The sequence below is a fragment of the Phyllostomus discolor genome, chromosome 3 (genome assembly GCF_004126475.2).
Source record: "Phyllostomus discolor isolate MPI-MPIP mPhyDis1 chromosome 3, mPhyDis1.pri.v3, whole genome shotgun sequence".
NCBI classification, from domain to species: domain Eukaryota; kingdom Metazoa; phylum Chordata; class Mammalia; order Chiroptera; family Phyllostomidae; genus Phyllostomus; species Phyllostomus discolor.
Genome location: NC_040905.2, coordinates 169,641,189 through 169,653,641, shown reverse-complemented (window position 1 = coordinate 169,653,641; position 12,453 = coordinate 169,641,189). Strand labels below are relative to the sequence as shown.

General features: G+C 33.4%; 1 protein-coding gene across 1 annotated transcript in view; it reads right to left on the bottom strand.

Annotated features, from left to right (window-relative positions):
- Positions 1-12,453, bottom strand: part of TMC1 (transmembrane channel like 1) — a 143,943-nt gene that overhangs the window by 112,232 nt on the left and 19,258 nt on the right. The gene's annotated exons all lie outside the window — the stretch shown is intronic.

The window sequence follows — 12,453 nt, the reverse complement described above, 5'->3', positions numbered from 1 at the left end:
TCTCTCATGCCATACTAAAACAGTGTCTTGTTTTTAGTTTTGCTCTAGTTTTTTAAAGGCACATAAAAAGATTTTATAAAATTTTTAATGCAAATTAATATGAAGAAATATATTAATTGGCAGATTTTTCCCCTTGTCAACTATTGTCCATTCATTATGGGTTTAGTCAGCCAACGATAAAGCTCTGCAACTTGGCATGATAAAAATTACAGCAGCCTATTTTTTAAAAAACAATAGTCTGGTAACTTGCTTATAAAATATTAATTTTGTCATATTTTTATTTAAGGTGGATAGGCATAAGTCAAAAAAAATCAAAGATGACGATGTTGTTGTGCACACAGGAAATGGCCTCCAGTTTTGTTTCCGCTCATGCACCATCAAAGGTTATTATTCAGAGCTTGACAGGCATATTGAAAAAGCAACACATGCCAAGAGTTTAAATTCCATTCACAAAGAAGATTATTGTAAAAGCACTTTTTGCATTTAAAAGGCATCTGCATAAAACTTTTTAGAAAATGCAAAAATGTTATCACTCAACATCAGCCATGCGAACTGAAAATAAGTGTTCTTTTGTTGAGAATGCACATATGCTTTCTGTCACTGGCTGTAACCGGATCTGCACAAAGATCTTTATGTCACCACTGAGTTTACAATAGCAAAGGCAGACACTTCTAAGAAGATATTCTAAATTCAACAATAGATCATGGTCTTTTATTTGCAATTAATGCCACCTCCAATCTTCTCCCATCAAAGAACAATTCCTTAGGAAGGCATAAAATTAGCCTTGGAGCAGTGTCCGGTCAGTGTGTATAACATAGAAACAGCTAAGGACAAATAGCAAAAGCTGACACACGGCCTATTCTGTAACATGCCAAAGCAAAAATTCACAGAAAGTATTATACTGGTCTGTGATAACCAACCCACTAGACATGATTACATAAAGTTAATTAAATTAAATAGAAAAACTACTAAATGAACAAAAATGTAAGAAAATCTTTAGAAAAAAATCATATATTAAATAAAAGCAGCAGAATGAAATATCCCAAGCCAAAGAGATAAGCATCAAATCAATTTCCTCTGGTAACAGGGGAGAGAGAAAGATAGGGCTGAAATCATAGATGATCTTTTCAGGTACAAGACAGATAGTCCTAAATAACCATTAAATGAAACCTAAAAATCCATAAGATGAGATATCCTGGTGGCTGCAAGTAAAGAACTAAAAAAGGCCTATGATTTCTATGTGACGCAATGATAGTATTGCAGAAATAGCCCCTTCTTTCCTCGGAGTGACTTTCATACAGTGATTCTCATCTACACTTGATTATCTGCATATTCTCATTAGATGTCCTCATTACTTAATCGCATCCCTGCTAGAAGCATTCCATCTAGAAGTTGAGTCAGGACCTGTAAGGAGTCATTTTTATAGTCACTGTGATCACAGTTGGTTTGCTCTTGATTCAAAGGGTCAGCAAAGGCATCATCAGCATCAAGAACTAAACTGCAGCACTATGACCAGGAGACTAAGACTCTGTTATGAGCCTCAGACCCAACTTGGTTTTAATGGATTATTATTTGGCCTGAAAAGCAACTGTAATGCTGGTCTGGATCTCCTGCAACTCAAAGTGATGCTAAAAAACCAAGTTAAGAAATCCCTCCAAGACAAAAGGCCTGTGAAAAAGAAATTCAGAACACTAACATGAGAGCTACAGACTGTCTTTCCCTTCTCAGACAACTTTGGGCATGGCCTCTTGCCATCCCTTCTCTCAGCAATCCTAGCAGTTTATTTCCAATCATATGACCCCCTCAAGCTTTGGCTGCTTCCCAAAGCCTATTGATTATGTACTTTAAAAATAACCACTCTCCTGGGGAGTGATTTGGAGGACAGTGAATAAGAGAAGGGAGAGATCCTGTCAAAATGTTGGAGGCAGGAAGCAAAACTACATTGAAGTAAGCTTATTTAAGGCAGGAATATGCAATAGGAGCAGATGAACTCCTAGGCAACCCAGATCCTCATTTTATGCAAATAGACCCAGTAATTAAAAAAAAAAACAGTAAAAGGAAACAATAGCAAAATGTTTCAGGGGCATATTTCAGAGGCATTGGAATCATTCAAAAAAGTGAATGCTTTTTCAGGCTTTCTTTTTTAAATCTATAGCACTGGAAGTTGTTTATGGTTCTTGAAGATCAAAGTAGCCAAGTGGCTGGAAGAGTTAAGTGATAATGCTTGTTTCCTGACCCACATTTAACTCTTGATGGGATGTTTATAGCACCAGGTTATTACTTTGGAAACTGGAAATGTATTTATTCCATTAGCATTTATTGCATCCTCATAAGAGACTACAGAGCAAAATGCTCCGGGATAGGAGTTTGTAGACTATAGAAGAAAATACAACTGTCTTTAAGTAGTCTGGTTATTTTATAGCAGTGATCTCTATGAGTTATGAGTGTCTTATTTATCTTACTTATGTTATAGCAAGAGCATATTAGTTAGGTTTATTAGGCTTTTTGGGTGTTGTTTTCAGGGTACCTTTTTGTGTATGAGAAAATGTTAATGTCAACCCCTTCCATATAAATGGGGCACATTTCACCTCAGATTAAATTGCCCTGAGAGGAATATTATTCTAATCTGTAACAAGGACATTTTCAAATTTTAGCTGAAAACCCCTTGTCATCTGTATGGGTTGTGATGTGGGGTGTGAGAAGAAAAGAAGAATCAAGGACAACCCAAGGATTTTGGCCTGGGCAACCAGAAGGATAGAGTTACAAGAAAAAGGGACAGTAAGGCTATAAGGAGAATAGTATAAGTGGGAAGATTGGGTTGAAGATCAGGAGTTTAATCTGACATGTTGGATTTGAGATGCCTATTAGACATCCAAGCATAAGGTGAGTAGACAGTAAGTATTTGAATCTGGAGTTCAGAATAAAAGTCTGGACTATAAATATAAATTTGCGAATTATTAGCATTTTGATGACATTTAAAGTCATAAGACCAGGTAAGATCTCCAGGAAAAAGGGTGTAAACAAAGCAGAAAAGAGAACTCCAAAGATGAGGGGACAAAAAGAAGAACCAACCAAAGACACTGAAAATAACAATCAGTGATGTAGAAGGAACACAGGAGACTGTGGAAGGCAAGTGATGTGCATCAAAAAGATGTTTTAGACTTCTACATCAAGTTTTATGAGAACTGGAAATATATGATTGGATTTTGTAATATGGGGGTCAATGATGACTTTGACAAGCACTGATTTAGTGAACTGGTATAAACAAAAGCCTGAATTTGAGTGGTTTTTGGAGAGAAAGGGCAGTGAGGAATAGGAGTCCTCTAGTTACACAAGCTAGAATGTTGGGAAAGATCCAATGAGAACGAGAAATTGAAGATGTAGGTTATGAAATGAACCCTCTATCATGTTACTCAAATAACACAAATTATAAATTCTTTTATTTTATTGATATCATTTTTGGTATTTGACTGAGACTTTGATAAGAGACTGGGCAACTCGCTAATATACCCCGTGTTTATATATAGTGTCCACCGTATAGCAGTTCAAAAGTATGGGACTAATGGATGGAGTAGGGAGAAAGAAAGAGAAAAAAAAGGATGGGAAAATGTAAGAAGAGAAAGGAAAGGTATAGCAAAGAAAGCAATATAAAAGAGCAAAAACAGGGTGAGAATTTCAGTAAATGGTAGGAAAAAATACAAATATAAAGCTAAAAGTCAAGTTGCATATTGTCTTTGCCACATATTATTTACTTGTATATTTATGCTTATATAAGTAAATATTAAAAACATAAAATATTATATACTCTAAATTTATATACTAAATAGTATTCCATATTTTAGAAATACCTTGAGTTTAAAACTAGGTCATCCTCAGCTATTTCTTCTATCAATGATTTCTTGAACAATTTAAAGGTTAAGGAGCTAGAAAATGTGAACAAAATCAAAGCGCCTTTTTCTTAAGATAGTATTCCAAAGTAAAATTTGCCTCGTTCTTTAAGAAAGGAGAGTTATAAGGCCCTTAACAAAAATCTGAAAACTTTCCGTTCAAGGAAAAAAAAGAGAGAGGAGACAGACTAATAAAACTATGAAAAGGAAGCTATCATTTTTTTAAAAAATCTCTTTTAAATATAGCACCCTTATAAGAGACACAGTAAGACTTTTGCACTCTGAAAATTCTAGGTCTGATGCCATAGTTTTGATTATGACAATGATAATGATGATGGTGGTGTAGATTATGATATGGAGAAAATATACATATATGGATATATATGGATTATGGATTTATGAGCTGTATAATAAGCTATAGCCAAGAAGGATATTTAGATATTCTGCTTTTCTAAAACCAAAAAAGAAGTTAAACCAATTCAAATTTTAAAAGCAATGAATAAACTTAGCCACAAAAAAAATTTCCAACAATAAACCACTTGGATGCTAGATACCATCACCAAACTATGTTTAGGTAGCATCTCCCCTGTAGAGAATACTTAAGCATTCTGCTTTCATTGATTTATGGTAACATTATGATTGGTGGGCATGAAGTAGGGAACCAAAGCCACCCTCTGCAAATTTAATAAAAATGATGAGGTGTGATTGTTTCTTCCTTAAGTATAACACCTAACAAAACATTAAACTGCATTCAGTTCAACTCAGCAGCTCCCTTTAGTTTTGCTATATGAGGGCAAAAAGAAAAATAATAATACTTTTCTTCCCACCTTCTAAATTCTTCTAGCTTAGCTAGTAATCAAATTAACAGAGACAAATAAACCAGAAGAAAATCAAATTTTAATAGTGTACATGGGGAATTCATATAAACATGAAAATTCCAAAGACAGTGACGCAACATTAGGTATTAGGACTATTTGGACAAAAGATAAAAGGAGGAAGCGAGGTCTTAGATTTCAGAAGTGAGAACTGGTGATTTACAGATAGCTGAGGAAGAACAGAACATACATGGCAGGCAAATTCTTGCCAGGCAACTCAGAAACAATGGAACACAGGTGGTCTCTAGCTTATAGGCCTCTCCCTGAAGCCCTCCTATTTACCATATTTCATTCAAATTAGGCTAAGACCTAAAATTTCCTTCCTGAAGTAGGGTTTTCTCTGATTTTCTGGGGGTAGGGGGGAAAAGGGGAGGGTCAAATGTTTTTTCTGATTCTTTTATTTCTTAATAAATAGCTTAAAACCAATATCCTAAAAGGCAGCTTCAGTGTGGCCAAACTTTCATCCCCTTCAGCTACTTTTTGGTAAGGACAAGAAGACACCCATGATATTTGTTTATAATAATCCGAGTCCTTGAAAGTATGGCATTCAGCATAATATTTTAGAGGCCTTGAGTAAAAAGGCTAATTATTTAGTTCTTATATCAATCAATTACCTTAATAAACCTATAAACTACAAGGCATTTAAAAAATCCTCAGGAGTGGAAAACACAGAATAAGATCGTTACTCTTTAATATCATCAAGGTGTCCAGGGGAAAAGGTTTGATTAGGCAGACCTAGACTGATAGTCTTTCTGGATGTGCAAACATCATCCTTAAGACCATTGAAAAAACAAACCATGGGGCACATACATTCAAAAGCACTGCAATATAACCATAAATGTCAAAAGATTGGTCAAATTTTCAAATAATAATATGTTGGAGATACTAAATGGCTCTGTTAAATTGCTGTGGTAATAACACAAGAAAAGAATGATAATTTTGACTTTTAGTAAGACTCACCCACCCAAAGAGGCAAACAGGCAAGAAATACAACTGCTGTAGAAGCTGTCATTCTACAGTGTTTTTCCTTATAGGTTAATTTATTTTTAAAGTTCTGACCCCTTAAGAAGTAGAGAATAAATAGCTGCTGATGCCCACTTTATTAAAAACACAATATAAAGTACTGTAGCTGCCAAATAGAACAGGATGAATTCTGTAGAGAAACATACTTTACTACAAGGTCCCAGAGAGAGAATGGTTACCCCTGAAAAGAACAGAGAGAGAGAGAGAGCGCAAGAGGGAGAAAAGATCCACTCAAAATAAAATATGCCCTCTATCTTTTTACAACAAAAAACAAATCTTTTTAACATGCATAAAAAGAAAGAAAAGGGAATGCACACTAAGTTTTTTTTTTGCACTTTTTCCCTTCTGTTTTATATCGTACATAAAATTAAAATTAAACACAGGCTGAGTGAAGTGGATAGCTGGTATATTTCCAAATTCTACCACCCTTAAGTTGGAAGAGTATAAAATGCTAAAGTGTAGTTCTTCAAATAGAGAATTATATACTGGAATATTTGTGAGAAACTGCAATTAGATATTTTATGACACTATTGGTCTACAGAAAGAATAAAAGCAGCCTTTATTCAATGTGGTTTGAAAGGTTGGGTTTTTTTTAACTACACATATTTAATAAATAAATAGCTATTTACAAAGGCATTTAGAGCTCTCTGTGGTTACAAAAAAGTAGTGGTGAGTCTTGCTTTTTCTTTGCATTTAGATTATTTGGGGGGAGGGGACATTTCTTATTTAACCATGCTGTCATAATATATATTCAGGGTGTGTGCTCTTACATTGCAATTACCATCGTAAAGGGCAACCACTGTAAATAAGTGTGCTGAAATGAAAATACATTCGCTCATGTGAGTTTTTGTGGCTAGAATCTTTTATAGTAATAGGATACCAAAATAACAACCAGATGAAAATAACGTGTTATAAAACCTCGGCGGCTATGCTTATATCCTTGAGTTACTTAGAACAAAAGGGGATTTTTCTGTCCCCTAACACATTTCTGCAATATTCCAAGTCATGAAGGATGGTTGTCAGGATTTATGGCTAAACAAACAAACTGAAACAAAGAAACACTAAAGAATTATGAAATGACTGAAAGAAGACAATTGTCCCTAGAGCACAAAGGAGCAGGAAGCCAGGCCCGCTGAACTCTGTACAGCCTTCACCCTCCTTCCTCACACCACTTTTGTTCCTGTAGAAGATGCTAATTACTGCTCATTAACATACATTAGCAAATGTTAATCAGTGTCTTCTAAAGAACAAAAGGCAGTGAGGGCAGAGCAGTGTCTGCAGGAAGACAGAATGGTGAGAAAAAGGCTGCAACAGAAGACAGAAACAGAGAAAATGAGAGTGGTACAGGACTTCAATTTGCAGTTTCCTGAAATTTGGGAGACCTGTCTCCCTGACGAAATGGTAATAGCGCCAAGAAAAATAAAATGATTTAGTTCATTTTTTCTAGATAAAAAGACAAAGCAGTCATTAACTTAAAAAAATCATTTTTTTTTGCTCTTTAGCTGTTTTGGGGAAAATTACACTTGTGGGATTTGCTACTGAACTAGGAATATCAGTTAACATTGTCATCAGTTAATGAAAAAGAGTTCTGAATTCTAAGTGTCCTCATGAATTGGTAATCATTGTGACCCCCATCAACCTATTTCAGTTTTCCCCCCACAGGTTCAATCAATCTTATTCAATAAGACTAAACCTGTAATTTGAATATGGTCTGTAATTTTATCAAAATGGTTCACATAGAATGTGGTGTTAATTTCTATCCTAAGGGCAGCTGGTTAACATTTGACTACTCCAGCTAGTAATCCACAACATTAGAATGGATATTTAAATCTGAAAAACTAGTCACAAGTACTTCAGCCATCTCTATCTGAAATTAACAGCAGATGGTTTCTTAATTGGAGTAATGCTCATTAGAAGCAAATTTTGTGAAATTAAATGTGATTAAAGTATGTTGATTGGCTAGACAGATCGTGTCTGCACCCTGTCCTGGTTTTCACAGGGTCAGAGAATATATTAAGCTCAATATTCATCCCCTTCTGGAAGCGTAGGCCCAAAAGGTCCTAAGAAATCTTTTGTTTTGGCCCTAAATGAAGTATTTTCTTATCTGAAAAAACCCATACATAGTACCCATAAAAGTTGGTACTATTATTCCCATTTTCAGATGAGGAATCAGAGGACTAGAGGATTAGAAGTGAGTAAATAGCCTCAACTAGCAAAGCTAGTAATTTATAGAACTGAGGTTTGGCTTGAAGTCATCCCAGATCTATCACAAAGCCCTATTGATTTTACATCCTTGAATTTGTCTGTTTCTCTCAGACAATGCAGTCAACACCACAGAAAAGCTATCATTGCCCCTTTCCAGGAATACTAAATCAGCCCCGCTAGCCCCATCCAATCAGTCCACTGGATACAATTATGGATGTAATTTTATATTTACTTATTATATTGTATTTGTTGTTTGTTTAGCAATATGTAAACTACAAATTTTCAAGGCTGGATCTTATTGCCTGTTTATAACAGCCAGTAGGATACATCTTATCCTCTCCATTTCTAGATGACTTAATAAAAAATAAAAAACACAGTAGACCTTTGATACACTCAAGAAAATATGAGTTAGATTCCATGTATTAGTGAGATCATATGGCATTTGTCTTGAGTCATCTGAGTTTTGATAAATGTATATAATCATGTAACCACAAAGACAATCAAGATACAGAATAGCACCATCCAAGAGAAACCTAATGAGAGTTACACTTGCAATTGAAAATTTTCTAGTACAGACACAATTTTAAAAACAAACAGGTGAAGTTAATTTTAATACCATGTTTTATTAAACTCAGTATATCCAAAATAGTATCATTTTAATATGGAATGGATTGATTAGATGGTTTTTCTTTCTTTGTATTAAGTTTTTGAGACTTAGTGTGTCTTTTAAATTTACAGTATATCTTAATTGAGATAATAATTTTTTATATGAAATACTTGAACTGTTTCATCAAATTTACAATTATAAAAGTAGATACACATACTCAAGTTAACTTAGAAGTTTTCCAAAACTGAATCAATTATCAGTTTTTGAGTTTAAATTTTGACATATTAAAATTAAATAAGATTAAAAGTTCAAAATAAAATTCACCAAAATTACCATTCATTGTAGAATATCAGAAGACTTAGTTTGTATTTTTTCTAAAATATTATATATTGCACTTTGTACAAGTAACAAATGCTTTGGTTTCAGTAAAGCCAGAAGGGCAACAGGGAATCAAAGGAGATAGATGGGATAGTGAGAGAGAGAGAGAGAGACAAAGACAAAGACAGAGATAGAGACCTAGGCAAATCTGGATTCAGAAAATAGAGGTCTAGAAAGAGAGAAGTCTTGAGAGTGAAGGAGAAAGCAGATAATTGCATTTACCACTTTATACTGATCATAATAAGAGCTTAAACACACAGTGGAAAAACGGACCCTTTGCCCAATTAGAAAATCAATTTAAATTTAAGACAAATGGGAGTTATGCACTGACATAAGTATTCTTCTAAACAGCAGGGGCAAAATGAGAACCTTTTGGGTCAAATATGTTGAGAACTTGAAAATGGAAGAACATTATTTGAAATGTGGATTTTAGAGAAAACAAAGGTAATAAACCAGCAGATGACATAATACTTTATATAGAAAACCCTAAAGATTCCACCAAAAAACCATTAGAACCAATCAATAAATTCAGTAAAGTAGCAGGATATAAAATAAATACTCAGAAATCAGTTGCATTTTTATACACCAATAATGAACTATCAGAGAGGAATACTAGGGAAACAGTCCCATTCACAATTGCATTAAAAACATAAAATAAAATACCTAGGAATAAATTTAACCAAGGATATAAAAGACTTGTACTCAGAATATTATAAGACACTAAAGAAAAAAATTGAAGAAGATACAAATAAGTGGAAGCATATATTGTGTTCATGAATGGAAAGAATTAACATCATTAAAATATTCATACTACCCAAAGCAATCTACAGATTAGATGTAATTCCTATCAATATACCAATGGCATACTTCACAAAACTAGAACAAATATTCCCAAAATGTATATGGAACCACAAAAGACCCCACATAGCTACAGCAATTTGAGAAAGAACAAAGTTGGAGGAATTGTATTACCTGATATAAAACTAAACTATAAGGTCATAGTAATCAAAACAGCAAAAAAACAGACATAGAGATCAATGGAACAGAAGAATAGAAAGCCCAGAAATAAACCTATGCCTTTATGATCAGTTAATGTTTGACAAAGGAGGGAAGAACATACAATGGGGTAAAGATAGTCTATTAAATAAATGGTGTTGGGAAACTGAATAGATATGTGCAAAAAAATGAAACCAGACAACATTCTTACACCATGTACTCAAAAAATAAATTCAAAATGGATTAAAAACTTAAATAGTATACATGGAACCATAAAAATCCTGGAAGAAAACATAAGCAATAAAATCTTGGACATCTCTCATAACAATATTTTTTTCTGACATATCTTCTTGGGCAAGGGAAACTAAAGAAACAAAAGAAAAAAATAGATGGGAATCCATCACACTAAAAAGTTTTTATGCAGCAAATGAAATAATCAACAAAATGGAAAGACAAGCCACTGAATGGAAGAATATATTCACCAATGATACAACTGATAAAGGGTTAATATCCAAAATTTATAAAGAACTTGTACAACTCAACACCAAAAAAAATGAACAATTCAATTAAAAAATGGGCAAAGGACCTGAATAGACACTTCTCCAAAGAGGACATATAGATGGTTAATAGACATATGGAAAGATGCTTGACATCACTAATCATCAAATTAAAAGCACAATGAGTTATCAATCACCTCATACCTGTCACAATAACTACCATCAATATATCAACAAAGAAGTGTTGATGAGGGTGTGAGAAAAAGGGAACCCTCATGCACAGTTGGTGGAAATGCAGATTTCCCTTGTATTCACTGTGCAAGCACTGTGGGGCCACTGTGAAAGCATTATGATGTTACCTAAGAAAAGTAAAAGTGGAATTGCCTTATGACCCAGTGATTGCACTTCTGGGAATATGTCTGAAGAAACCCAAAACACTAATGTGAAAGAATATATACACCTCAATGTTCATTACAGCCTTATTTACAACAGCCAAGATTTTGAAGCAGCACAAGTGTCTATCAGTAGATGAATGTGTAAAAAAGTCGTAGTACATTTACATAATGGAATACTACTCAGATATAAAAAAAGAAGTAAATCTTACTCTTTTCAACAACATTGATTAATCTGGAGAACATCATGCTAAATCAGAGAAAACAAGTACCATAATTTCACTTTTATGTGGAATCTAATGAAAAAAATAAACTGACAAACAAAATAGAAACAGACGAAGATAGAGAACAGACTGACAGCAGTCAGTGCAGAGGGGGTTGTGGGGCTGGGTGAAAAAAGTAAAGGGGTTAAGCAGAAAAAAACTCCAAAACCCTCATAGACAGGGACAACAGTATGGTAATTACCACAGGGAAAGGAGATGGGGGAAATAGAAGAGGGTGATGGGGAGATAAATGGTGATGGAAGGAGACTTGACTTGAGGTGGTAAACACACAATACCACATATAGATGCTGTATTACAGAATTATATACCTGAAACCTACATAATTTTATTAGCAAATGTCACTCCAATAAAAAATAAATAAAAATTTTTAAAGATAGAAAATTAGGTAATTTTAGAATTTTTTAGATAGTTGAGTGTTGGGAGTTTACAAGCAAATGTATCAGTAATTTTTTGTTCCAATACTTAAGTTTGTATGTGCATAAGCATTGGTTGCATTTTCTCTATTATTTTTCCAGTTTCTATTATTATCAGTTCTAGTCTATATTACCTATTTGCTTCTGATTTGGGCTTTTATTTCTTTTTCTTCTTCATCTTCTCCTTCTTCTTTAGTTTCTTAAGGTAGAAACTGAGATTACTGATTTGAGAATTTTTTTTCTAATGTAGGTTTATAACACTATAAATTTTCTTCTAAGTACTGTTTTAGCTACATCTCAAAATTTTGAAAGTTCTATATTTATCTTAATTCAGTTCAAAACACTTTCTAATTTCTTACTTGGCCCATAGTCATTTATAAGCATTGTATTTAGTTTCCAAAAATTGGAGGATTTTCTTATCTTTAGCTTCGGATTTCTAATTTAATTCCATTGTAATTAGAAAAAATATTTTGTATAATTTCAGTCATTTTAAATTTTTTGAGATTTGTTTTATGTCCTAGAATATGGTATCTCTTTTAAATGTTCTTGAAGAACATATGTATTCTTGTGTTTTTGGTGAAGTCATATAAATGTCAATTATTTCAAAATTGTTGATAGTGTTGAGGAGCTTTTCTGTGTGCTTGTTGATTTTTATTTTTACTTGTTCTATCAATTATTGCAAAAAACGTTCTATCAATTGTTGTGATAGTGGATTTGCCTATATTTCCTTGCAGGTCTATCAGTATTTGCTTTATGCATTTTGAAGTTTTGTTATTGGGTATAAAAATATTTAAATTTGTTATTTCCTCTTAGGAAATTTACTTATATAATTAAGAAATGGCATTATTCTTAATAATATTCTTTGCTCTGAAATCAAACTTATGCATATTAATATG